Source organism: Petaurus breviceps, unplaced genomic scaffold (assembly GCF_028583685.1).
Source record: "Petaurus breviceps papuanus isolate PSGF00001 unplaced genomic scaffold, PetGlider_PUasm1.0 90897, whole genome shotgun sequence".
In the NCBI taxonomy this organism is placed as follows: Eukaryota; Metazoa; Chordata; class Mammalia; order Diprotodontia; family Petauridae; genus Petaurus; species Petaurus breviceps.
The window spans coordinates 906493-933336 of record NW_027187374.1 but is presented as its reverse complement, the minus strand read 5'-3'; the positions used below and the strand labels follow the sequence as shown (position 1 = coordinate 933336).

The 26844-nt window shown below is 36.6% G+C and overlaps 1 long non-coding RNA gene across 1 annotated transcript; it reads left to right on the top strand.

Annotated features, from left to right (window-relative positions):
- The first annotated feature begins 4793 nt into the window (after nucleotides 1–4793).
- LOC138151381 (uncharacterized) lies at nucleotides 4794–16351 on the top strand. Its single transcript, XR_011165805.1, has 3 exons — nucleotides 4794–5873; nucleotides 11294–11469; nucleotides 15773–16351. It is a non-coding gene; the product is annotated as an uncharacterized lncRNA (long non-coding RNA).
- The last annotated feature ends 10493 nt before the right edge of the window (nucleotides 16352–26844 follow it).

Genomic DNA, 26844 nt, shown 5'->3' with positions numbered 1-26844 from the left:
TGTAAATGAGGTCATTGGACTAGATATTTTCTTGGGTCCTTCCTAGCTCTTAAGTCAGCATGTCTTTACTTTTAGAGTATAGGTGGAATGGTGAAAAACCATCACCACTAGTGGCTTTAGAGACCCAAATTGCATTGTAAGTCAATAGTATCATTGTCATATGTGAATCACAATAGCTTTTTATTATAACATTACTAAGGAATGTGAGGATAGGGAGCTTGAAGTATAGAGAGTAGAACAGAGATTCTCCAGTTGTTATTTTATTTTTCTTTTCAAAAAGAGTTTTATGGGGGTGGAGCAAAGGTGGCAGAGTAAAAGCCTGAGTTCCTGCTCCAACCACCTCCAATAACTGTGAAAAAAATGACTCTAAACAAATTTTAGAGCTAGAGAACCCACAAGGTTACAGAGAAACAAATCTCCCACTGAAGGCAGCCTGGCAGGCCAATAGAAAGGGTCTATTGCACAGGTCTGGGAACCCAGCACAGTCTTGTGTGAGCTGTGCCAGCCCAGACCTGGGGACCAGTGGCCCAGACTGGCCAGGGGAGACTTCAAGAGAGTGAATCACCAGCAGCTGTGGCAGTTTCCAGACTTCTCAACCCACAAACGCCAAAGAGAAAATAAAAGGTCAGTGGGGAACCCTGTTGATCCAGGGTGAGAGTAGAGTGCAGTCTGGTTCCTGCCCCTGGGGCGAGAGGTGGCAGAGGCGTGGCAGCTACAGCTGCTGCCTTGTGGCTGCCTCTGGAGCTCCTGGCCTGCAGATAGTAGGGGAACCAAGCAACCATTCAGAGAGTAATTGCTCTTACTTTGACCTTCTTGGATCTGGGTTACAGTCTTGGGTGGTGGTCCTGGGGTGAGGAACGCCAGTGTGCCAGAGCTTGTGGTGGCTATAGGGAGGGTGCCCTCCTCATAGCTCTGATAACTGAAAACCCCCCAGCAATTTGGGACACAGCACTGTCCACTCTGGAAGTAGAGTTCTACCATGGCAAAGAGCTCAAAAGTCAAGTAATTGACTGGCAAGATGAGCAAGCAGAGGAAGTGTAATCAGACCATAGAATCTTTTTGGGGGGACAAAAAGGATAAAAACATGGAACCAGAAGCAGACAACGAAATCAAAACCTGCATCGAAAACATCCAAGAAAAATATGATCTGGTCACAGGCCATGGAGGAGCTCAAGAAGGATTTTGAAACTCAAGTAAGAGAAGTGGAAGAAAAATTGGTAAGAGAAATGAGAATGATACAAGAAAATCATGAAAAGAGAGTCAACAGCCTGCTAAAGGACACCCCCAAAAATACTAAAGAAAATAAAACCTTAAAAAATAGACTAACTAAAATGGCAAAAGAGGCCCAAAAAGACAATGAGGAGAAGAATGCCTTAAAAAGCTGAATTAACCAGATGGAAAAGGAATTTCAAAAACTTACTGAAGAGAATAATTCCTTCAAAATTAGATTGGAGCAAATTAATGATTTTATGAGACATCAAGATACTATAAAACAGATCCAAACAAATGAAAAAATAGAAGGCAATGTGAAATATCTCATTGGAAAAACCACTGACCTGGAGATAATTTAAAGGAGAGATAATTTAAATTTTTTTTAACTACCTGAAAGCCGTGATAAAAAAAAAAAGCCTAGACACCATCTTTCAAGAAATTATCAAGCAAAATTCCCCTGATATTCTAGAACCAGAAGGAAAAATAGAAATTGAAAGAATTCACTGATCACCTCTTGGAAAAGATACCAAAAAGAACACTCCTAGGAATATCATAGCCAAATTCCAGAGTTCCCAGGTTAAGGAGAAAATATTACAAGCATCCAGGAAGAAATAATTTGAGTATTGTGGGAACACAATCAAGATAATACAAGATCTAGTGGCTTCTACATTAAGTGATTGAAGGGCTTAGAATATAATATTCCAGAGGTCAAAGGAGCTAGGATTAAAACCAAGAATCACCTACCCAGCAAAACTGAGTATAATGCTTCAGTGGAAAATATTGTCATTGAATGAAATAGAGGACTATCAAGCATTCTTGATGAAAAAACTGGAGCTGAACAGAAAATTTGACTTTCAAATACAAGAAGCAAGGAAGCATGAAAAGGTAAACAGGAAAAAGAAATCCTAATGAACTTATTGAAGTTGAGCTATTTACATTCCTACATGGAAAAATTATCATTGGAACTCATGAAACTTTTCTCAGTTTGAGGATAGTTCAAGGGAATATATATGTATATATACATATATGTATAGAAGGGTACATGTATGTATAACTACACATGTGAATGTGTGTATATGTGTGTACATATATACATAGACAGAGGGCACAGGATCAGTTGAATAGGAAGGGATGATATCTAAAAAACAAAATTAAGAGGTGAGAGATGAATATATTGGGACAAGGAGAAAGGGAGAGATAGATTAGGGTAAATTATCTCACATAAAAGAGTCAAAAGAAAAATGTTACAATGGAGGGGAAGAGCAGGAAAGTGAAAGGGAATGAGTCAACCTTACTCTCATTGAATTTGGCTTAAGGAGGGAATAACATACATACTCAATTGGGTATCTTACCCTACAGGAAAGTAGGGGGGAAGGGGTTAAGAGGGAAGATGATAGAAGGGAGGGTAGATTGGGGGAGAGGGTAGTTAAAAGCAAACACTTTTGAAAAGGGACAGGGTCAAAGTAGAAAATAGAATAAGTAGGGGATGGGCTAGGATGGAAGGAAATATAGTTAGTCTTTCACAATATAATTACAATGGAAATGTTTTGTGTAACTACACATGTGCTACCTATATTGAATTGCTTGACTTCCTAGTTGGGGGGGGGGGTGAGGAGGGAAGAAGGGAAAGAATCTGGAAATCAAAGTTTTAAAAACAAATGTTAAAAAAATTTTTTTTAATTGTTTCTTTTGGGATAGCTATGTGGCGCAGTGAATAGAGCACCAGCCCTGGAGTCAGGAGGACCTGAGTTCAAATCCGGCCTCAGACACTTAACACAAAAACTAGCCATGGGACCTTGGGCAAATCACTTAACCTCAATCACCCTCCAAAAAAGCAAAAAACAAAAAAAATTGTTTCTTTAAAAAAAAAGTATTATTGAAGCCTTTGTTTTTCATACCACAGTCATTTCTAAGTGTCCTTTTTCTTTCCTATAGAGCACTCTTTGTGACAAAGAGAAAGAGTTAAGTCAAAGTGACTGTATAGCAGCTGTACCTGACACTGAATGTCATCTACTACAGCCGTGGTCCTCAACCTCTTCACTGAGAGGAGGGTAATAAATCATCTGGCCTCTGCAAACAAGACTGTTCATTGTATTTAATCTGAGCATGACTGCTTTCTGTGTTTTTTTTTATTTATATTACTATGATCATTGTGTCCAATATTCTAATGGTTCTTCTGTTTTTTTAAATTCTTCCTCATAGCACAATAATATTACATTACATTCATATAACATTCGCAATCAGCCATTTTCCAATCTAGGAGCACCCTTGTCTTTCCAGATTTTTGCTATCCAGTGGTTATTTTGAATGGCTAATACTATTTCACTCTAAATCAAAAAGTAAAAAAAAAATCACACAGAAAAATAGAAAAGGATTCAGAGTCAGACGGGCTTAGGAGTCAGCTGGGTCCTAGTTCTGTTTCTGATATTAGCTGGCTGTGTGACCTTAGACAAATCATTTAACTTTCTGTGTCACAGTGTCCTCATTTGTGGTTGAATGGTTATCATATACAAGTCACCCCACCCATTCTTACCTCCCTTTCAAAGTTGTGAAGCTGATATAATATGTAAAAAAAGTTGTATTATGATGATTATGATTCATATCCTCATATTTTTAGATGGAGCTCAGGTAAAGCAAATCTAGGACACATTGCTATCCTGCTATTATGATTTTATATTCTGTGGACTATTGTGCAGGTGGATAAAATAACTATCTTGCAGTTGAATAAAAGTATTGGGATGTAGACTCATCTGAAAGTATCTGGGATATCTCCAGTAGAAGACATTATAATGGGGATGATAAGTACTTTATCATGTTCCTCCATGGTTTTGATTTGTTTGCTAGGTCAGTTAGGTGACATATTGAATGAAAGGCTTCACTTAATTTCAGGAAGACTTGAGTTCAAATTCTAACTCATGGATTTACTAGCTATGTGAGCCTGGGCAGTTAACTTAATGTGTCTCAGTTTCCTCATCTATGAAAATGGGGATAATAATAGCTCATAGAGTTGTGAGGATCAAAAGAGATAACATGTATAAAGAGTTCTCCAAACCTTAAAACACTATGTAAACTGTTTCAGCTACTATTATTATTTTTATATTTTCAAAGCTTTTTATTCCATGTAGCTTAGAAATTTTTAATTTTTGGTACAGTTGATATCTCTTTAAAATATTGTTCTTAAACTTTTATGTTGAATGTTATACCTGGGCAATTTTGGTCAGCATTTAACTTATTGAATTTTCATGGACATTTTGAGATTTATATTTCTGGTAACAGGGATTTATTGTACACGATTTTATTAAACATAGCTACTTTTGATAAATAATTCTAACCACCAAGTTCTATCTTGTGAGGTATCATTACCATTATTTTCCTAATTTTTTCTTAATCTTTTTTAAAGTTTCAATTAGATTCAGTCCTGAAACAAGAAGCTATACTATTATTTTTAAATTCAATGTTCTACAAACTATTGCCTAGGTAAATGAAATAACTTTATTTTGTAATTGAATGTAAGAATTGGGATATATAAGCTCATTTTTGTAGACCCCACTGAAAACATACTCCAAAACAGCTTAGTACCAGACATACCAGACAAGATATCATATACTTCTTCCTATTTTCTTGTAACTTTGATTTCTTCTAGAGGTTCATTTATTTTGATATCTTTTCATTTCATGCATACTGGATATGCATGGAGTTATTACATGGAGTTATCTATTCAAATATTAGGCTCAAGTTTTTCTGGCTCAGAGTTTCATCTGGGTGATTACAGGATTGTATTAAATCGTATTACTCCTTGGCAGTAGATAATACTCTGGATTCAGAACAGCTTGTTGGTTAAGTTCTGCAGGATATTTTGAGGTCTACATTTGTAATATAGGGATTTGTTGTCTGTCTCCATGAAAAGTAGTGAATTTCTATAACAGAAGTGTCAGACTCACTGCCACTGCCAGCAAAACTAGAACCAGATTAAAATGTAACTGGAAAATGTTTAATGAGATAAATAAAAATGCAATGCAACATAGTTAATGTTAGTTTGTAGTTTTCTAAGTCAGTATACACCTGTCAGGATCTGTTTCTGCTTGAGTTTGATACCAGTGTTCTAAATTATAATTCTAGCCACCAGAGTTAGGTATTCATTTGGTACCAAGTTTTTATAGCCTGAAGTAATGTAGTTTCTAACATTTCCTTACATAATCTGAGTTGATAAATAAATCCAGGGTCTTTAAGGGTCACTGTCCTGCAGCTTCTGGTGGTGATGACCTGTCCTGAATTGCCATCATAAGCTCCTTTATTCCCATAAAAAAATCTGTATAACTCTACCACTTATCTGATTGTTCTTTGTTGACATTTTGTTGGATGAGTTCATGTGAATATCAGTCAAGAAGGGTTTCTTCATTCCACTCTTGAATCCTAGCCATATCATATGCTCCAATGGAATGTAAAACATGTTCCATTACATTTGACAAATTCAATAGCATGTGCCTTTTGTAAGCCTTGACTATTTCTTGGTAAAATGATATCAGCTTGTTCCAAAAGCATTTGTGTAAGTTATTCATCTGTTTGTCATGCGCTCTAAGAATTCCTATAAATCCTTTCTTCATTTTTTAAAAGGAAGTGCTGGTCTGTGGCTGCCTTAGGATGACAGGCTCTGAGTTTTGGTTAGTATTTGCACAAGTTTTTTGTGAGGATACTTTGCAAATCTGTTAGGATTCATTTTGTAGTTTTCTAAGTATATGTTAAGACTGACATTGTATATTAATTGTTTTAAACATTTTCCTTCCACTGAACTTATGGATTTCAGTATATGCTGATAAGTCTTTTTAACATACTTAGTATTTTCCATATAGATATGTGCACATTGTTTTTTTGTTAGTTTTGTTTTGCTTGCCTGTTAGTTTCTCCTTCAACCACTGGTTCATTTTGACTTAGAAATTCAAATTTCAAAATCTTTAGTCTCTATTTTTCCTTAGCATACATGAAGATTTTTTACATTGATCTAGTTCAAATGACATTTTCAAGTCATTAAAGAATGATTCCATGAGATAAAGGAGCTATTTGATGTTTTGTTCTCGTTTTTGCTGGAACTATATTGCTTTATATCATCAAGGTACATCAAGTGTTTAATAAGATATTTTGGTTTAAGTAATTCAATTCAGAAGCCATATTTAGTTCTTTTTGAGAAAGATCATAATGGATTTAAGGCAGAAGCAGAAGGTGCTTAAACTGTCTCTTTGGATAATACTAAGTTTTATATTAATTGTTCTTGACTTTATTATGTAGGTGGACATCGAATACTCTAACCTTGCTACACATGCATACATATCTATAGGTATACCTGAAACATGCCATTTATATTCTCGCTATACATATGTGTCTATACATGCACACACATATAGATATGTATAGTGAAAATGTTAGAGTATTTTATGTCTTTGTATGTATATATTTTGTGTGTTTATATATACATACTTAGATTTTTCATTACATGAAAAGCTGAGAACAGAACTAAATAAAAAGATTTACAATAATCAATAAAAGTAGTGTAAATTTTTTGGCTCTTTAGATTGACTTATTTAATAATTCCTGAACTGATTATAAATTGTTCTTTATACCCCTGGATTTTTTATGTATGCTGCTGCTGCTGCTGTTGTTGGTATCTGGTTTCAGATTGCAAGACACCAGGCTATCAGAACCAATCCTGCAGGTGACTCAAAGTGCATGGATACAGCCATGATGCTATTGCGTCCTGTAGTATATATTACCAAAGATGAATTGTACCAGAGAAGGCATAAAAGAAATCATCAAAGACACAAATGATCAAAAAAGGACATGGAATGGTCATGTAGTAGCTAGGTGGTACAGTGCTTAGAACACTGGGTCTGGAGTCAGGAAGATTTAAGTTCAAATCCCATCTTGCAGACTTACTAGTTGTGTGACCCTGGGCAAGTCACTTAATCTTTTTTTGACTCAGTTTTTTCAACTGTATAATGGGGATAATAATAGTACCCAGGGTTTTTGTGAGGATCAGATAAATATTTGTAAAATACTTAGCACAGTGTGGTATATAGTAGGCACTATATCAACGGTAGCTGTTATTAATACTACTAGTAACAAAAGAGAGTCCACATTCTATGCTAGTATCCAGTAAATTTAAAAGAACCACATAAAGGCTTCCATTGTACTTGCATAACTAGTTTATATTTCAATCTATTTCCTTTAAATTATCAGTTTTTCTGGCATACAACTGACTTTAGCAGTTTCTGATAAGTTTTTTGATTTTCTCTTTATTCATTGCACTGACCTTGTTATTTTTTTCCTGCAATTTGATTTTCTTCTCTTTAAAAAAATCAAATTAGCTAATAGTTTACTGATTTTGCTAATCTTTTAAAATAGTTATTTCTTTTATCATATCATCTTTTCATTTTCTATTTTTATTATTTCTGGTTTGACTTTCAAGATATATTCTTTTGTACTTCTTTTAGTTTATCAATGTGTAGTTTTTAAAACTGAATTCTCAGTATATTTTGCTAAAACATGTTTTCACATAAGAATTTTCATCTGATGACTGTCTTAGATATGTTTGTTTTATGCTGTGTTGTTTCATTATTATCATGAACATAAGTACTTATTGTTTCTAAGATTTGCTTTTTTGTCAAACCATAATACTACATTCCTACAGGATGAATTAAAATTTATTGAGATAGTATTGCACAGATGAAGGTGTTTCATTTTGGGATATAAGGAGAATAAGGATGAAGGGAAACTGGAAATGTATTTGTGCCTGAGTAGGACAAGGGAGAAGAAGGAATCTGTTATGTTTTAGATCTTAACAAGGTGAGAATATTGGAATGGGAAGAATTGGGCAAAAGTTGAAATCAAATTCCATTCATGGAGAGGTTGTTGTTCTAGGGACTTCATAGTATATTTCCCTAACGATGGGAATATGGTGGTATGTTAAGAAACAAAAGAGCTCAGGTCATCCCAAAACACTCCATCAGGGCTTAGAAATGCACTATTCTGGAAATAAAAAGAAGCAACACCTCTAGACTCCCCTACTCAATTCAGAGAGGAATCCCTAGAGTCACCAAGTGCCACCAAGAGAGGAAAACAAGGGTAGGTAGAGGGCAGAATGCAGGAAGACCCCTGATGGTTGGCACTTCCAGCCTGAGCCTAGCAACACCCAAGCAGTCCTGAAACCCGTAACCCTAAGCCCATGTATGCAGACACCCAGATCAAGAGAATAGTCAACAGGTGTTACAGGCAGGTTCGGCACTATACTTGGAACAACCTCAGGCTTTCCAGGTGGGTCCAGCATAACACTCCAGGCCTGAGCCCAACAGCAGGGCAAAAGAACCTCAGAGGATACAGCAGGGGGAGGTCCCAGAGCTCTTGTCAAGAGGGAGCCCTTAAGCAGAACCCAAACCTAGAAGAGCCCCAGAGTCTCTTGAAGGAGGACAGTGGAACTTAGCCCCAGGTAGACCTGGCCCTGCTGTTCAATTGCACAACTTGACATAAGTACTGTTCCCTTGACCTAGATACTGAGACAGATGAGATAAGTAAATCAAGGAAAACAGAAAATACTATGGAGAAATTTCTCAGTTTAAAATTCTAAAGAAAACAGTGACCTCACAACAATTTCAGGTAAAGTCTCAGAGGAAAAAAAAATGTCCTGAATGTAGGGAATGCAGAACTACCTAGAAGAAATGAAACAGGGGGCTCACTTTGAGAAGTGTTCTATGATTTGATCAGATGAGACTCTGAGAAGCCGTTGTTGAGAGCCCCCTGGCTTTGAAAAACCCAGATGTTGATTTGGTATGGATGTAATGGTTGGACAGTTTGGAAACCTGTCTACTTGATCTGTTTCTCTGTCTTGATAATTCTGTCTATATACTCTGAAGTTCAGGGTGCTGACCTTTTCCCCCTGAACTAGATAAACGATACATATTTGACTGATTAAAGTAAGCTTGTTAACCAATTTTGAGTTGCTTTCCTTTAACAAAGCAGATCTAAGAACCTGCGTTGGCAGCCACCCTGGCGACACAGGGGTGCTTGCTGCTACAAAATGGCGATGAGGATGGGATCTGTAGAGTAAAAGGAAAGTAGTGTTAAGTGTCTAAGGCTGGAACTGAACTCGGGTCCTCCTGACTCTGGGACCAGCACTTTACTCACTACACCACCAAGCCACCCCAGAAATAGACTGTTTCAATGATAAGATTTCAGGTATTAGGAAAACTCCTCTTTTATAACCTTCTTATTTATAAATCGAGAGATAGAAGCAAAGTGCAACAGGACAGAATATAGAAAAATGCACAATTGAAAATCATAATAATTGTGAATGGAATACATTTATCCACCAAATGGAAAAGGGTAGTAGAAAGGATTAGAAAACAGAATCTGATAATCTGTTGTTTACAAGAAGCACTGGAAATAATGATTCATATACAGTTAAAATTAGGTGCTGGAGTAAAATCTATTATGCTTCAGCCGAACTAAAAAAAAAGCAGGAGTATTAAGCATAATTTCAGAAAAAGCTATAGTAAATGAAAGCATGATGTAAAGAGGAAAATTATGTTATTATTAAAAGCCACATAGATAATGAATCAGTAACTAGTGTATGTGCACATAATAGCACCACATCTAAAGGAAATTTTCAGAAATTATTCTGCCCAAAGCTGTTACCAAAACAGACAGCTTAAAGGAAATGAATGAACACTTACCAAAAGAATGGGAACAGTCAATATTCAAGTTATGAGAAAGCGGACACATTGGTACATTGTTGGTAAAACTGTGAATCAGCACAGTCATTTAGGAAAGCAATTTGGAATTATGCAGATAAGTTAAAAAAAAATCTCCAGATATCCACTACGAGGCTTATGTCTCCAAGGAGGCCACTGATACGAAGAATAAAATCTTTATTCTAAAATATTCTTCTTTTTCTAAAATATTTATAGCAGCAAATTTTGTGATAGAAAAAATTGGAAACAAAGTAAATGACCATCAATTAGGCAAGGGCTATACAATGGAATATTATTTTTCTGTAGGAAATGACAAATATGGTGAATGTAGAGAAGTATGGAAAGATATGTACTGTTGCAGAGTGAAGTAAACATAGTCAAGAAAAAATATATGCAATGATTGTAAAGCAATATAAACATAAAGTGCAACCACATAAAAAAAATCAAAGGTTAATGTTGCAAAATTACAAAGAAAGAAAATGGCTCAAAAAAGACATGAGAAGCTGCCTTATCCCATTCCTCTACAGAAATGGGAGGTCTACTAGTTTCATATACTACATACATTTTCAGACTTTTTCAAAGTATTGATCCTAATTGATTACTTTTTTCTCTTTATAATCTTTGTCTTTAAAAATATTATTTTCATATGTGATGGTTCTAAATATGATAAGTAATATCTATCTAAAATCAAGAACTATATAGAGATAAAATGAAGGGCTGGAGAAAAATCTACTATGTTTTAGCTGAACTCAATCACCATTTAAAAAAAACTACAGTAAATACACTCATGGTAAAAAAAAAAGATATAAACAGGATAAAGATCAAGGATAAAGCAAGTATGTCCATCATGCCAAGTATTATTTGACATAGTGCTAGAAATGCTAGCTGTAACAATGAGATTTTAAAAAATAATAATAAATTGAGAGATTAAGGTAGGCAAAGCAGAAACAGGATAGCTAGGAGGCACAGCAGATAGAGCATTGGGTCTAGAGTCAGGAAGACCTGAGTTCAAATTTGACCTCAGACACTTACTAGCTATGTGATCCTGGGCAAGTCACAACCATATTTACCTTAGATTGATCATTTATAAAATGAACTGGGGAAGGAAATGGCAAATTACTGTAGTATCCTTGCCAAGTAAAAACCCCCAAAATGGGGTCACGAAGAGTCAGATATGACTGAAACAACTGAACAACAATAAAGAAGAAATACCATTATTACTTTTTTTCAGATGATATGATGATTTATTTAGAGAATATCAGTCAACTAAAATCAATTGAACTAAACAGGATCAAATAAATCCACATAATTAATTGTTGCCATTTCTGTGTATTATGACAAAGCACAGAAAGAAGAGATCAAAAGAGAAATTCCACTTAAAATAACTTCATAATGTATAGAAGGCATGGGAGTCTACCCGCCAAGACACACAGAGGAACCATATGAATACAATACAGAACACTCATTACAGAAGCACAGAACTAAGAAGTTAGAGGAATATTAATTGCTCTTGTGTAAGGTAAGCCAATATTATAAAAATTAAAATACCACTTAATTTACTTATTCTGACTCATCAATCAAATCGCCAAAAAGTAACTCAAACATTTACTTTATAGAGCTAAAAAAAAAAAAAGACAACAAAACTCATATGGAAGCATAAAAGGTCAAGAATCTTAAGGGAAATTTTTAAAAAGAGAGAAGGTACAAGGTCAAGAAGTACCAGATCTCAAACTATATTATAATGAAGTAATAATCACCAAAATTATTAGTTAAGAGATAAAAAGGTCTCTTGTCAAACAGTGTTAAGAGAAGCTCTGGTGGGAAGGAGACACCAAGTCTTCAGTTTTTGTATTACCTGCTCTTTGTCATGTACTCCTACCTACAAATTGTCACCTTCTTGCTACCTTGGGGAGGAGCTGAGATTCAAGGGGCCCACATCTTTTGCTGAGGTGGACCTAATCTGGATTATTTAAAAATTACCTATAAAAGCTATCCCTACACTGAAGTCATGGCTGATGCTTAGTGTCAATGTGCTACCTTGATGTACTTATAATAATAAAATCCTTTTAATTTGAAAGAAAGAAAGGAAGGGAGAAAGAAAGAAAGGGAGAAAGAAAGGGAGAAAGAAAGAAAGAAAGAAAGAAAGAAAGAAAGAAAGAAAGAAAGAGAGAGAGAAAAAGAAAGAAAGAGAGAGAGAGAAAAAGGAAGGAAGGAAAAGAAAGTGATAGATCTTAGGAACTAATTATGTATGCAATACACAGAAACAAACCTTAATAGTTTAGTGTTTGATAAACCCAAAGACCCCAAAGACTTACTGTCGAATAAATACTACTGGAATAACTAGAAAACAGTCTGGTTGAAACTCTGTACAGAACAACATCTCACATCATATACCAAGATAAGGTCTAAATGGATACATGATTTAGATATTAAGGGTGATATCATAAATAAATTAGAGCAACAAAGAAGAAATCATCTTTCAGATCTATGAGTAGGGGAAGAGCTCATGACGAGAGGATCACAGCAGATAAAATGGACAATTTGAATCCATAAAATTTAAAAATTTTTGCTCAAACAAAACCAATGAAGTTAAAATGAACAAGGAAACAGATAGCTGAGGGAAAAAATCTTAGTAGCAAGTTTTTCTTATAAAGGTCTAATTTCCAAGACATATTAGGAACTGATTCAAATTTAAAAGAGTAAGAGCCATTTCCCATGATCAAAGGATATAAACAGCCAATTTTCTGAGGAAGAAATTCAAGCTATTAATAGCCATATGAAAAAAAATCTCTAAATTACTAATATTTAGAGAAATACAAATTAAAGTAACTCTGAGGTTTTACCTCACACTTTTAGATTGGAAAAATTGACAAAAAAGGAAAATGAAAAAATACTGGAGAGGCTTTGAAAATAGACTAATTAATGCACTGTGTGAAACTGTGAACTGGTCTAGTCATTCTAGAAAGGAATTTAGAACTGTGCCCTCGAAGTTACTAAACTATATGCCTATAAGCCAGCAACACTACAAAAAAAAAAAAGAGCAAAATACAAGTGTATAAAAATAGTTATAGTAGCTTTTTGGGGGGAGGAGTAGTAAAAAAAATGGAAACTAAAGGGATACCTTTCATTTGGGAAATGGCTGAACAAATTATGGTATATGATTGCAATGGAATGTTATTGTGCTATAAGAAACCATGAAGGAGACAGTTTCAGAGAAACCTGGGAAGGCTTATATGAGTTGATTCAGAGTGAAGTTTAAACAGAACTAGAACAATTTATAGTATAAATGTGGCCTTCTAAGTCCTTGGGTGTAGCCTTTTGCCTGAGTCCAAGTTTTATAGAACAAATCCTTTTATTAAGGAGATTTGTTCTGTGAAGTTTGGATTTAGTCATAAGGCTACACTTGAGGACTAGAGGGCCTCATGTGGCCTTGAGGCAGCAGGTTTTACACTCCTAATTTATACAAAAACCAGACTGTAAAGAGAAATGACTTAGGAAAATGACTTGGGTCCTAGAAAAGGCCTAGGAATTCTGGTCACAATGCAACGTTCTTTTTACTGTCTGAGATCTGTAATTTTTAGACATTGCCCAATGAGGTCTTTGTTTTGCTGGGCTAAACATATTTGTAACAAAGGTTTTTTTTTCTTTTCTTTTGAAAAGGTGGAGGGGGGATAGAGAGGTAAAATGGAAAGAAAATAGATGTTTGTTGATTTTTTTAAAATAAAATTAAAATTGAAACTTAATGGGCAGAATGTTTTTTTTTTCAATTGTTATTTAATCAATCAATCAAAGGTTGAAAATAGGTGTGAACAATTGCTGGACACCTCTATTAAATTGATCAATTGGTCAAAGGTATAAAGATATAAGCAAGAATGAAGGAAATCAGATGATGCAGGAAATTCCTTGTGATCAGTTAAAGATAATTGGTCATGCCCTTTGAGGTTTGTCTAAAACAGCAGGCCCACATTCCATAGCAGACTAGCCTAGTGCTGAAACAGTTCCAGCTAAGCCCCTGAGAGGGAGAAGCCTTGAACAGAGTGTGTATGTATTGGGAGGGGTGGGGGATAAGGAGAAGGCTGCATTATGCTCAAGAGTCTAATGAATGAAATGAATTTGCTCTCTTTTTGTTTTGACACTGAGCAAATGGAAGCTGAAAATGTCAGAGATACGATCTTTATGTAACACAAAAGGAGGATTACAGGTTTCTGACATAAGAGGAGAGGGATTACAGTACAGTTGACGTAGGAAAGGGAGGTTTATGGTGCATCTGACAGAGCAATAATTGTACAGAATTATTTGTAGGGTTAGAATAGATGAATGAACCGAGTGGGTGGTTCTCAGAGAAAATAATGTGTTACAACAGTTCTCTTTTATGGAAACTTGGCACAAGTTAGGGAATAAGAGCATTATTTACCCTCAGAAAAGATACCTGAATTCTTAGGTGGCTAATTCATTAAGCTCTCTTACTTAGTGACTCAACAATGTGTGGATGCACGGTTTTTCCCACAGATAAAATATTCTTCAAACATCTCTCTACAAGCATGTTGGAATGAGAAAACACTTAACATTTGAAAAGACTAAATAACCCCATCTGTCAAAACATTTATTCTCTATCTTTGAAAAAAAAAAGCAACTGATATATAGGACAGAGGAATGATTTGGCTTTTGTTTTTCAATGAAGAAACTAGTCTAAGAAAGGGCTATATTGTGACCACTCTTACCTCCTCATTTAATATCTGTAAAGTAAGTCATTATTATCACACTAGTCAAAGGAGCACTAAACTCATACTCAGATATGTATATTAATTCCAGTTCTGACACTATTTATGGGATCGAGATCAAGTCTCTTACCCTTTGATCACATTTTCTCACCAATAAAATGGGAATGAGAATGCTTTTATTACTTTACCTTATGGAATTGTTGTGAGGAAAGTGCTTTGTAAAACTTAAAGTGTTATTATTATCACAGCTATTGTATTTACAGGTATCTCCAATAAATTCTACCCTGATGCCTTATCATGTCATGGAGATAATTTCTAAAATGTGTTGCCATTGGTCTACAAAATTTCACTTAGAAAGTCTTTGAGTATTGACCCCTGACTGAGTATTGAGAAACCACTGATGAGTCATCCAAGGACCTACCTTGCTGAGTTTAGGGAGGCTCATCACCATGTTAGTTGTAAGGTCATGAATTATTTGGCCACAGGAACTCCTGAAAAGTAATAAAATAGAACTGACAAGTATACAGCATGGTTAAGTTCACAAAGCACTTTTCACATGTTATCTCATTTTATCTTCACAAATGAGATATGTGGTACAGTAGACAGAGTGCCGGAACTTGAATCAGGAAGACAAGGGTTCAAATCCTGACACAGGCACACACATACTCTCTCCTTCTACGGCAGGCTGGGCTAGATACTAGAACTGAAACCTCACTCTGCTTCTGGGGGTTTCAGCTGCACCACAGCTGAAACTTGCTTCTGAACTTGCTCCTTTCTAGCTATACTGATACCTCAGGGCCTCTACCTGGACCACCATTCTGGGTACAGGTCTTCTTAGTCTGTTCTGGATTGGTGACTCAGAACTGCATAGTGGGTGACAAAACTGCCAGTTGGTATATTTCCCCATCACAGTGCCGTGATATGGTACAGTCTCTCCCAGGGGGCCAGAATATTCCACAGCAGCATGCTTCTGGCCTGATTCCATCCCCAGTATCATCACATCTTCTGTTTCCCTATGCCAATCTGAGCTGGACAGGTGACTCACTGTGCCTTTTTTTTTTCTGAATTTGCACATCCGATTCATTCTGGTGCATTTTCTAGGTATGCATGGAGAAATTTCGAAAAAGCTGTACTGCTTCCTGCTACTCATCATTTCACTGATATATTTCTAATCTGTTGTCATGTAAACCACAGATGTGAAAAACACAACTTCTGAACAGATTAAAATGTAAATGGAAAATATTTAACAAAATAAATAAAAATACAATAAAACATATATAATATATGGTTTGCTGAGTCAATATACAGCTGGCAGGGATTCCATTTCTATTTGAGTTTGACACTACTTAGGTGAACAATGAGGTGAAGGAGCATGGTATAATGGAATGGGCACTGTACTGAGGTGAAGGACATGGGTTTGAGTCCCATCTCTGCAATTTACACCCCCTTACTCTACCTCCAAACACGTGATGATGGACAAGTTACCTAAGTCTCACTGTAGATTCTCTGAGCCTCAGTTGTTTCATACGAAAAATGGAATAATACTATCATGCTATAAGAAATGATGAGCAGGGGCGGCTAGATGATGCAGTGAGTAAAGCTCCGGCCCCGGAAGTCAGAAGGACCCAAGTTCAGTTCCAGCCTCAGACACTTAACACCCACACAAAAAAACTAGCCGTGTAACCTTGGGCAAGTTACTTAACCCCAATTGCCCTCCAAAAAGCAAAAAAAAAAAAAAAAAAAAAAAAAAAAAAGAAATGATGAGCAGGATGCTTTCAGAAAAAACTGGAAAGACATACATGAACTGATGCAAAGTGAAATGAGCAGAACTAGGAAAACATTATACACAGTAAGTGTGGTGATCATTGGTAAATGTCTTTGCTTTTTTCAGCAATACAAAACCATTCTGGAGAACTTATGATAAAAAATGTTATCCATCTCCAGAGAGAGAATTAATGGCATTTTGAAGCATACTTAAAAAAAACTTTATTATTATTGTTGGGTTTTTTTGGTCTGTGTTTTCTTTTGCAACATGGCTAATATGAAAATGTTTTGCATGACTACACAAATATAATTATGTCAAATTGCTTGTCTCCTCAAGGAGAGGGAGAAGGGAGAGGGTGATAGAATAACTTGGAATTCAAAACTTTTTTAAAAGAATGCTAAAATTTTTTATGTGTAATTTGGAAAAAATAAAATTAAAATTAAATAAAAAGGGAAAATAAAATTATACTGCCTATTATAGAATTGAGATAAAAGTACTTTGTAAACTGAGACAAACTATATGTATATATGATATAGTATTATGAAAAATTAAAGATTCCCAGGGAAACCAGTTAATTAAGTTTATTAAATTGTCAGCCATAGTTTTATTGATAAACTCTTTCCATGGGTCCTGGGAAAAATCCTGTGTATTCCTGCAGAGTAAGGTGTACAAGGATAGCAGAGACATTTTTCACTTACTTAGAGTTAATAGGCTAAATCAAAGTGTGTGTGTGTGTGTGTGTGTGTGTGTGTGTGTGTGTGTCTGTCTGTCTTTTGATGTAACTACCCAATGTCAAAATACCTTGTCATTTAATTTTTCAAAATTCAAGTAATACAAATAGATAATCAATAGAACAGACCCATTAGCATTTTTATAATAATCTACTTTGCTGATTGCTGATTCAATTCAATTTAGCAACCATTTATTAATCACCTTTTATATGCAAGGTACTATACTAGATACTGAGGATATAAAGAAAAAAAGAGTTCATGTTCTCTAAGAGATTATATTATACTGAGAAAATACATCTAATAAAATAGATAAGAAAGTGTAAAGAATTTACAAAGTGGAGGGGCATGGGGGAGTATATAGGCAAGAGCAGATTGGGGGAGGGAGTATACAATGGGATCACTGTTTGGGGTGGTGGGTAGGAGAAAGATGGGGAGAAAATTTGTAACTCAAAATCTTGTGGAAATGAATGATGTAAACTAAAAATAAACATAAAATTTAATTTAAATAAAGAATTTACAAAGAAATTTTGAGGTGGCAATAGTGGTAAAGAATTCTGACTTTGGGGAGGGGGAGAGGGAGAAAAGTATTCCTGTAGAAGGGTCCCCCCCCCCCCCCCCCCCCCCCCCCCCCCCCCCCCCCCCCCCCCCCCCCCCCCCCCCCCCCCCCCCCCCCCCCCGCCCCTTAGGGGCAGCCAGGTAGCACAGCGAGTAAGAGCACCGGCTCCAGTGTTGAGAAGACCTGGAGATCGAATCCTGGGCTCAGACACTTAGCACCCACCCAGAAACACCTGGCTGTGTAACCTTGAGCAAGTTACTTAACCCCAATTGCTTAGGGGCGGCCAGGTGGCTCAGCGAGTAAGAGCACCAGCTCCAGTGTCGGGACGATCAAATCCGGGCTCAGATACTCAGCACCACACCCAGAAATAACTGGCCGTGTAACCTTGAGCAAGTTACTCAACCCCGATTACTTATAAAAAAAAAAAAAAAGAAGGTGCCTCCCTGAGCCTTAAAGACATAATCGATCTATGAATTGGTCCAGACATTTTGGAAAGCAATGTGGAACTATACTTAGAAAATAACCAATTATATATCCTTTGTTACAGCTATACTACTACTAGGCCTATAACCCAAAGAAATCAAAGGTATAGAAAATGTTAACCTGAAAGTTTGATTAAAGGAGACAAACAGGCTAGGTGATATACAGTTACATCATTTATCCCCTTAAAGCTAGATGATGCTAGTGAGCTTGTGTGTACGAGGAGCCAAAACTTAAGTTCTGACTGCCTGATACAAGATTGAGAAAGTTTTTATATGTTTCTGGACAATCTCAGGATGTTTGTGTCCCTCAGATTCATGGTCTCTATGTGTTTTTCATCTATACCATTACAAAGAGAGTTTCTTAGTTGTAAATACAAGACAACTGATAAGGTAGTGTCAGCGGATTTTACAATCTCAGGATATCTCTGTTTTCCTCCATCTGGAGTATGCCCCCAAGGCAAGAGAAATTCCATTATTCTGAATTTCCAAGCATCCTGTCAAAAAGGGGAGAATACTCATTGCCAATCTTATCTGGTCTTTCAAGTTACAGACACAGGAAAGGGCATTTTTTTTTTTTTTTGCCTTTTGGAGGGCATTTGGGGTTAAGTAACTTGCCTAAGGTTACACGGCTAATTTTTTTGTGTGGGTGTTAAGTGTCTGAGGCCAGAACTGAACTTGGGTCCTCCTGACTCCAGGCTGGCACTTTACTCACTGCACCACCTAGCTGCCCCCAGGAAAGGGTACTTTTACAGCAAAGTAAAGCAGTCTTATTGATTAGTTCAGTCTTTGGATCTTTTTGAGGGCCAAAAATTGATATTTGATGTTTATTGAAAAAGATCTACATACGAAAATATTTATACCAGTTCTTTTCATGGTAGCCCCAAACTGGAAACTAAGGAAGTGTCCCCCTATTAGTTTCTTTTAAATTTTATTTAGTATTTTATTTTTTTCCCAATTACTTGTAAAAACAATTTTCAACATTCATTTTTAAAATTGGCTTCCAAATTTTCTTCTTCCCTCCCACCCCTCTCATTGAGAAGCAAGTAATTTGATATAGGTTATGCATGTGTAGTTATGCAAAACATTTCCATAATAGTCATGTTGTAAAAGAAAACATAGACCAAAATAAAAACCCAAGGAAAAAAAAATGTTTCAATCTGTATTCAGTGTCACTGGATCCATGAGTATGTTATGAAGTAAGGTGTAAGAAGACTGGGCAGGTGTTGGTGCAGGCAGGTCAGGTTGGTTATGAAAGGCTTTGAATGCTAAACAGAGGATTTTGTATTTGATTCTGGAGGCAATAGGGAGCCACTGCAATTTATTGAGTGGGATAGGAAAGGGTGACATGGTCAGATCTATGCTTGAGGAAAATCACTTCTAGTGGCTGATGGGAGTGGGGAGAGAATTGAGGTCAGCAGAGTCACTAGTAGGCTATTGCAAAAGTTTCAGCACGAGATGATTGATGAGAGTCTACACCAAAGGGGTGGCAATATCAGAGAGAGAGACGTATTTGAGAGATATTGCAAAAGTAAAATTGACAGGCATTGACAGCAACTTGGTGGGAGGTGTGGGGTGTAAGAAATAGTAAGGAACCCAAGTTACATCTAGGTTGCAATCCTGAGGCACTGGGGGAATAGTGTTTCCCTCTACAGTAATATGGAAGTTGAGTGGGGTGGGCTTAGAGGAAAGATGAGTTCCATTTTGGACATGTTAGGATATCTACTGGATGTCTGAAAGGAAGCTGGAGATATCATATTGGAGGTGAGCAGAGTGTTTGGGGCAGGATAGTTAAATAGGCAAATCATCAGCATAAAGCTGGTAATTAAATTCATCAGAGCTGGTGAGATCACCAAGTGAAGTAGTATATATGAACAAGTATATAGAGGGAGAAGAAAAGAGCGTGCAGTATAGAGCCCTGCAGGATACCTATGGTAAATAGGTATGATCTGGATAAGGCTCTACCAAAAGAGACTGACAAGGATTAGTCAGATAGGTAAAAGGAGATGAAGAAGAATAAAAGCAGCAGATGTTAAGGGTAGATCTTGGCAGGACAATATTGGTAATAAAATAAGGGGGCAAGGTGCTGGAGAGAAGAGGACAGTGTGAAGTTTAACTGTTTCACCAAAGGCTCAAGCTGGGAAAGGAAGGAGAACATAGTCAGTACAGGGGAGTAATTGCCTGGGAAGGAAAGTGGAGGGATCAGAGGGCTGTAAGGCAGAGGAAAGATGGAAAAGCAATAAATTATGATCAGATAAAAGGATGGCAGAGTTCATAAACATGGAATTGGAACACTTGTGGTTGATAGATCAAAGATATGACCATCTCTGTTTGTAGATGAAGTGGAATGAAGAAACAGGTCATGAGAAAAGAGCAAATTGAAGAACTAGGAAGTTAGATTGTTTGAGGGAGTTGAAGTCCCATGAGTATGAGGCTAAGAGCTGGAGAAGAGAGGAAGACCATAAGATAGTTGATCAGTAAATAATAGCTACCAGAATCTTGATTGGTTCACAAATACAGAATAAATGAACTTCAGAGGAGAGGTTACTGAGTGATAGAAGCAGAGGAAGAATCTAGAAGTGGCAATGGGAAGCAAGGAGTATTCTGACTCCTTCACCATTACCATTGAGTCAGAGGTATGAGCAAAATTGCTGGAAAGGGAGACAAGGGATGCCATATTATCAGGAGGGAGCCAAGTCTCATTAAGTGTGAGAAGATGTTAAGAGTGAGAAAGGAAATAATTTAAGATCAAAGCAAGTCTATTATCTATGGAAGAGATATTCCAGACAACATAAACCCTAAGCAAACAGTGTGTGTATCTTAAAGAAGGAATCAGTTGGTGAGAAGAGGGGTGATAAAGAAATCTGGGAATATTGAATGTTTGGGAAATGTTCAGGTCAATTTATATCCCAAACATTGCTAATCCTTTCAATACTCCATACTATCAAAACCAACAAAGTTTAAATAAAGTAATTTCATTTCTGAATAATATCTTAATTGATGTTTCTGTCTTATCTCCTTTTATGCTATACTTATAATTGGTCAAGCTTTGTGAAAAGCATGTACTTTCCTTAGGGATGAGCAATTTGCTCTTATAAATATGACTTACACATTAGGGCTTAAAGGGCTTTATTCATATATCTTAACTTTCCCATCTATCTTTGTTTGCTTTTCATATTATAATTTTTAAAAAAAGAAAGTAAGAAATTGAAATCCAGTCCAAGGTTTCAGGTCATCCCACTTCCAAATATTTAGAAAATAATAGTCAAAGGTCTTTATACTGCTGAGAAAAAAAATGTGAAAAATAGATTTCTGGTCATATACATCTAGATTTTCCCTAAAACAACATGGATTGTATCCTACCCATGGCTTGTCATCCATGGATTTTTGTACATGTCTTCAGACAAGATCTCCTCAGGGGGCATGTGACCAGCTCATTTTCATTTTCAATCATATATTTCCTACTGATATCTTTTATTGCCTTTTTTGTTATATGTTGAAGCTTGCTAATATGGACAGTATGCCTCTCTGTTACACTCTTTGGGACTTCCGTTATAGTAACTGATTTACATTAAACATATGCATGACATTATTATAATCAGTGTCCATGCTCTTTCTTTTTTTTGTCCATTTTTCAATATAAAAAACTTATAATAGGTCAATGTTATTTTAATTGCACTTCTCAGGCAATATGGAAAATTACAAGCATTTGATTATATTCCCTGGACATTATGGAAAATTATCATCTCATAAAGCAGACAGAAGTGGTGGAGGATAAAGCTAGTTTAAAGAAATCTTGGGAAGAGCCCAACTAAGCAAAGTCCCAAGGGTTTTGAAAGATAAAAACAGGGAAACAATATTAAAAAATTAGAAAAGCTCCACAATTATATTTTTAAAAATTGTTTTCAACATCAAGGAACAGACCTACCTCACTCAGACTCTAATGTCATTCTCTCATGTACTTATAGAGGAGGGAGAAGTGGCAATATAGAAAACAAAGATAAAAAAAGAAGCCAAATTAGACCAAGTGTGCATAGAAGAAAACTCAGTTGAAAGCAACACAATTGTGAGGGTGGTGAGGGATTGACCCACAAGGTATCTGGAGAGGAAAGTACCAAAGGCATAGAAAAAATATTCCCAGAGCTTATTAATATCCTTCAAAAAGTTGAATACATGAGTATCAACAACTACTTACCTATGGGCTTACCTCCCACTCTATATACAATTTTTTAAAATGAAAATCATTTCCACACACATATTAAGGGCATCTTCATTGAAGATGTTAGCAAGTAGAACGGTTTTTATAAGTTTGTTACATAATAGAATGTGTCTTTACTGCCACAAATTGACAAAAAGAGAATACAATATCCTGCCGTGTTTATTTTTTGTTGATTAAAACAAAAAAAGCATTTAACTCAGTAAAGCAAAATGCAAGTTTAATGATGGCAAATAGGCAAACCTGACTTCTCCCTACAACTGATGCATGGAACTCTGGACTTGTTCTAAAAGACCATATTATTTTGCCTAAATGCTAAATGATGGTATTTTAGGATGATGTAACAATTCCTTGGTTTCCATGTCTATCTCAAACAGATAGGGCTATATCAGAAAAGATTATGTTTATTATGATTCAGTTGATTATGATTCAGAAAAAACTCTCTATTTAGTAGACCTAAACAAGGATTTTTAAACTTTTTGTGTTGTGGACCCCTTTTGCAGACTGGTGAAGTCTATGGAACCCTCCTCAAAATAATATTTTTAATGTATAAAACCACTTATGTCAAGCTACAGTTATCAAAATGTTTTTTAAAAATATGTTCACAGACCACAGGGTAAGAACCTCTGAGTCTGCCCTGTGGGCTTTCTCTTCCTTCCTGTCTCTAGACTATGTGCATCTAACGATCTCTCTCTCTCTCTCTCTCTCTCTCTCTCTCTCTCTCTCTCTCTCTCTCTCTCTCTCTCTCTCTTTCTCCCTGTGAGAAGTAAAGGGAGGCACACTCTCACACCCCTGCAAAAATGGCAACTACTTGTCTGTGGCAGCTAAAGAAGGGGCTTAGGTAGACAAACTTGAGCCTGAGTCTTGGACTTCTTGTTGCTTCTTTTGCTTTATGCTTCTTCATGAGTGTGATTGAAGAACAATCTTTTCTAGTCTTGGAGGCAGCCTTCTGTGTATAAGCAGTGTGAGGCTCCTGGCTTCTGCCTCTGATTCTAACTGCACTAAAGGAAGTTCCTTCTACAAATGCTAAAGCACTTCTTGGAATAGAAGATAATCTACTACAGAAGGAACCCAAAACTCAACCCTGGTCCACTGTGGTAGAGGATGGGGACCTTGAGAATGCAGAACAAGTTGATGGTAAAATGCCAATGAAGAAAATCTGAAAAATGTTTCATATAGTTTGATATTTTAAGTATCAACCTTTCAGAGAGTATAATATTGGTTATGAGTTATTGCTTCATGTTAAATTCTCCCCATCTCTTGCAGCATACCATAGAGGGAGAGTGTCAGAGATAGGCAAGGAGAGAGAGCCCAGACAATGGGATCACTCCTTTTAAGCTCTTCCTAGCTCAGTAACCAAATCCTCTCTCATGCAACCTTTTTCTCCTGCTGCCATCATGGGGACCAAGGGATGGTTGTAGTATTCCAAATTGCTAAGTTTGTCAGCACTGAGCCATTAATAGGCCTCACAAGGGGCCCAAGAAGAGAAGCTTGATTAGGGGAGGCTTGTTTTTTCAGGAAGGCCCACACCTTTTGTTACTTTGTAATTAGGCAGTGGGTCACTAGGATTGTGATGCCCTCTGACACTGAAAAAGTGTATATATACTCTGAGGTTAGCATTTTGCTTTGGGATTTACTCATAGGAAGAGTGTTCTAGTGATACAGCCAGATGAGAGGTAGCCATTAAGGAGCCTCCTGCCTTTGAAAATCCAGATGTTGGTACTTCTCTCTCTGGTAACTATGTATGTATGTAACGGTCAGACAGTTGGATCAGTCTGTTGATCTGTGATGTGTGTATTATTTGGTCAGATGGTTAGAAGTCTGATGGTCTTTATGCTATTATTTCTGCTTATAATTTTTGTTTGTATTTTCTCAGAAGTTCAAGGTGCTGACTTTCCCCCCTGAATTAAGTAAATTTTATGTATATGTTTGATTAAAGTAGGATTGTTAACCCTCTTTGAGTTGCTTTCCTTTATAAAAGCAGATCATGCTAGCAGCCCTCCTGTGTGCTGGTGTTATTGGTCTTACACCTCCACAGCAGCTGCAAGTAGCATTGCTGTTATAACATGTCCCACCAGAAATAAGTCAGGGTCCTACAGATGAAGAAGGCTCACCTAGTTGATTCCTTTCCCTCTAGCCCCCATCACACTAACTTAAAGGCTTGCTTAGCCCCCATTTTACACTAATTTAAAGGCTTTCTTCCAACAAGCTATCTCTTTTACATACATCAAGATCATTAATATCAAGAGAGGCCCAAAACAAAGATATATGTTAGTCTATAAATGTCCTATTTGACTTGAATCCTGAACTTGAACCACTGGACCAATCTGTGTAATGTATGGCCGAGAACAATAGCCACCACTGACCAAAGGCTACATGATGCTAAGAAGAGAGATCATAAGATCATAGATTTTTAGATTAAAGGAAACTTCAAGGACATCTCGTATAACCCCTTCATTTTCTATTCTAGAAAACCAATTCAGAGAGTTTAAATGATTTAAAAGTAACAAAAGCCAGGATTTCCAGGTCTTCTGATGCTATAGCCAGCATACTTTCCACTGACACATGCTGTTTCTCACAGGGAATCTCTTAAGTTAGTCAATCAGTCGATAAGCATTTATTAAAAGCTTGATTTGTGTTAGGTCCTTTGTTGAGTACTACATGGCTATAAAAAGCATATAATAAGCTTTTTCATTTGATCACAATTATAGAAATTCAAAGAATACTTAATTTGAAATCAAAAGACCTATATTCTAATCCTAGGTTTGGCAATAAAAACTGGTACTGTCTCTTGCAGAGGCAGGAAGTTTTGTAAGTAACAGTTTAACTGTGATTCTATGAGTTAGGATTCTGGTGAGATGAGAAGAGAAAATCAATGGAGATAGTTTGAAAGAAACTGTGAAGGAGGATAAGGGAAAACATTTATTGATGAAACTGTTTTAACCTATATCTTAATAGAATTTTTGAGAAGACATTTTAATTGGTATCCTGATTATACTAAATTAGGTGGAATTGTATTTCCAGAAGATGAAGATCTTTGCAGTTACAGTGATAGCTTGGGCCTCATGGTATGATCTTTTTCATAGCTAAAAATATCATAAATAATTAACCTTTGTGTAATTATTATTTGTTAATAAATTACAGACTCTGTAACTTTAACATTTATTTAATCTTAGGAAGTTGGGAAATTTTATATACACACATACACAGAGAGAGTTGTGCAGATGATTATAAGAGCCTTTTCATTAAATATTATTTAATGGACTAAGATTTGTAGAGTAAACAGGCTCTCAGAGGCCCAAGGCCATATGTGTATTAGTGCAGAGGACAATGTAAAGAGAAACTGCAAGAAAGAAATGTTAAAGTCAACAGACAGGGACTTTTGGTAAGGTATAGATATCAAAGACTGTAGAGAAGCCAGCTCTCCTACAATCCGCATTCTTTGGCTTCTCTGCAGCCTTTGACACTGGTGATTACTCTCCATCTTGATACTCTTCTCTCTAGATTTTCCCAACACTGCTTTCTCCTGACTTTCCTCTCTCCAGACTGCTCCTTCCCTATCTCATTTGGTAAATCCTCCTTCAGATCATACTCTCTAGCCGTAGGTGTCCCTAAGGGTTCTGTCCTGCACCCTCTTCTCTTCTCCCTCTTTATACTTCTTTACTTGGTGAACTTATCAGTTTCCATGAATTTAATTGCCAACTTTATGCTGATGATTCTCAGATCTAACATCCTGCATCAAATACTGCTGACCTCCAGCACTGCGTCACCAACTGCCTTGCAGATATCTTGAACTGAGTGTCCAGTAGACATCTCAATATATCCAAAACAGCACTCATTATCTTTCATCCAAATCCACTCCACTCAACTTCCACATTACTGTAGAGGGAATCACTATTCTCCCAGTCCCTCAGACTTGCAACCTAGACATCATCCTGGATTCCTATCTCTTAGTCCCCATATCCAAGCTGTCACCACAGCCTGCCAATATCACTTCTGTAACATCCTTTCTCTCCCCTCACCCTGCCACCAATCTAAATGCAGGCCCTCATCATCTCACGCCCTGATTACTGCAATAGCCAGTTGGTGGGTTGGCCTACTTCAAGTCTCTCCTCACTCCAATCCATTATCCATTCAGCCACTAAAGTGATTTTCCTAAAATGCAACTCTGATTGTGTCACTCAATAAACTCCAATGGCTTCCTATTGCCTTCAGTAGCAAACACAAAATACTGTTTGGCATTCACAGCCCTTCATAATAATCTAGCCCCTTCCTACCTTTCCAGTCTTCTTATACCTTACTCCCTAATATGTACACTTTGATTCAGTAATACTACTTCCTGGTTGTTCCATGAACAAGACCATCTCTTGGCTCTGGCATTTTCTCTCACTGTCCCCCATTTCTAGAATGCTGTTTCTTCTCCACT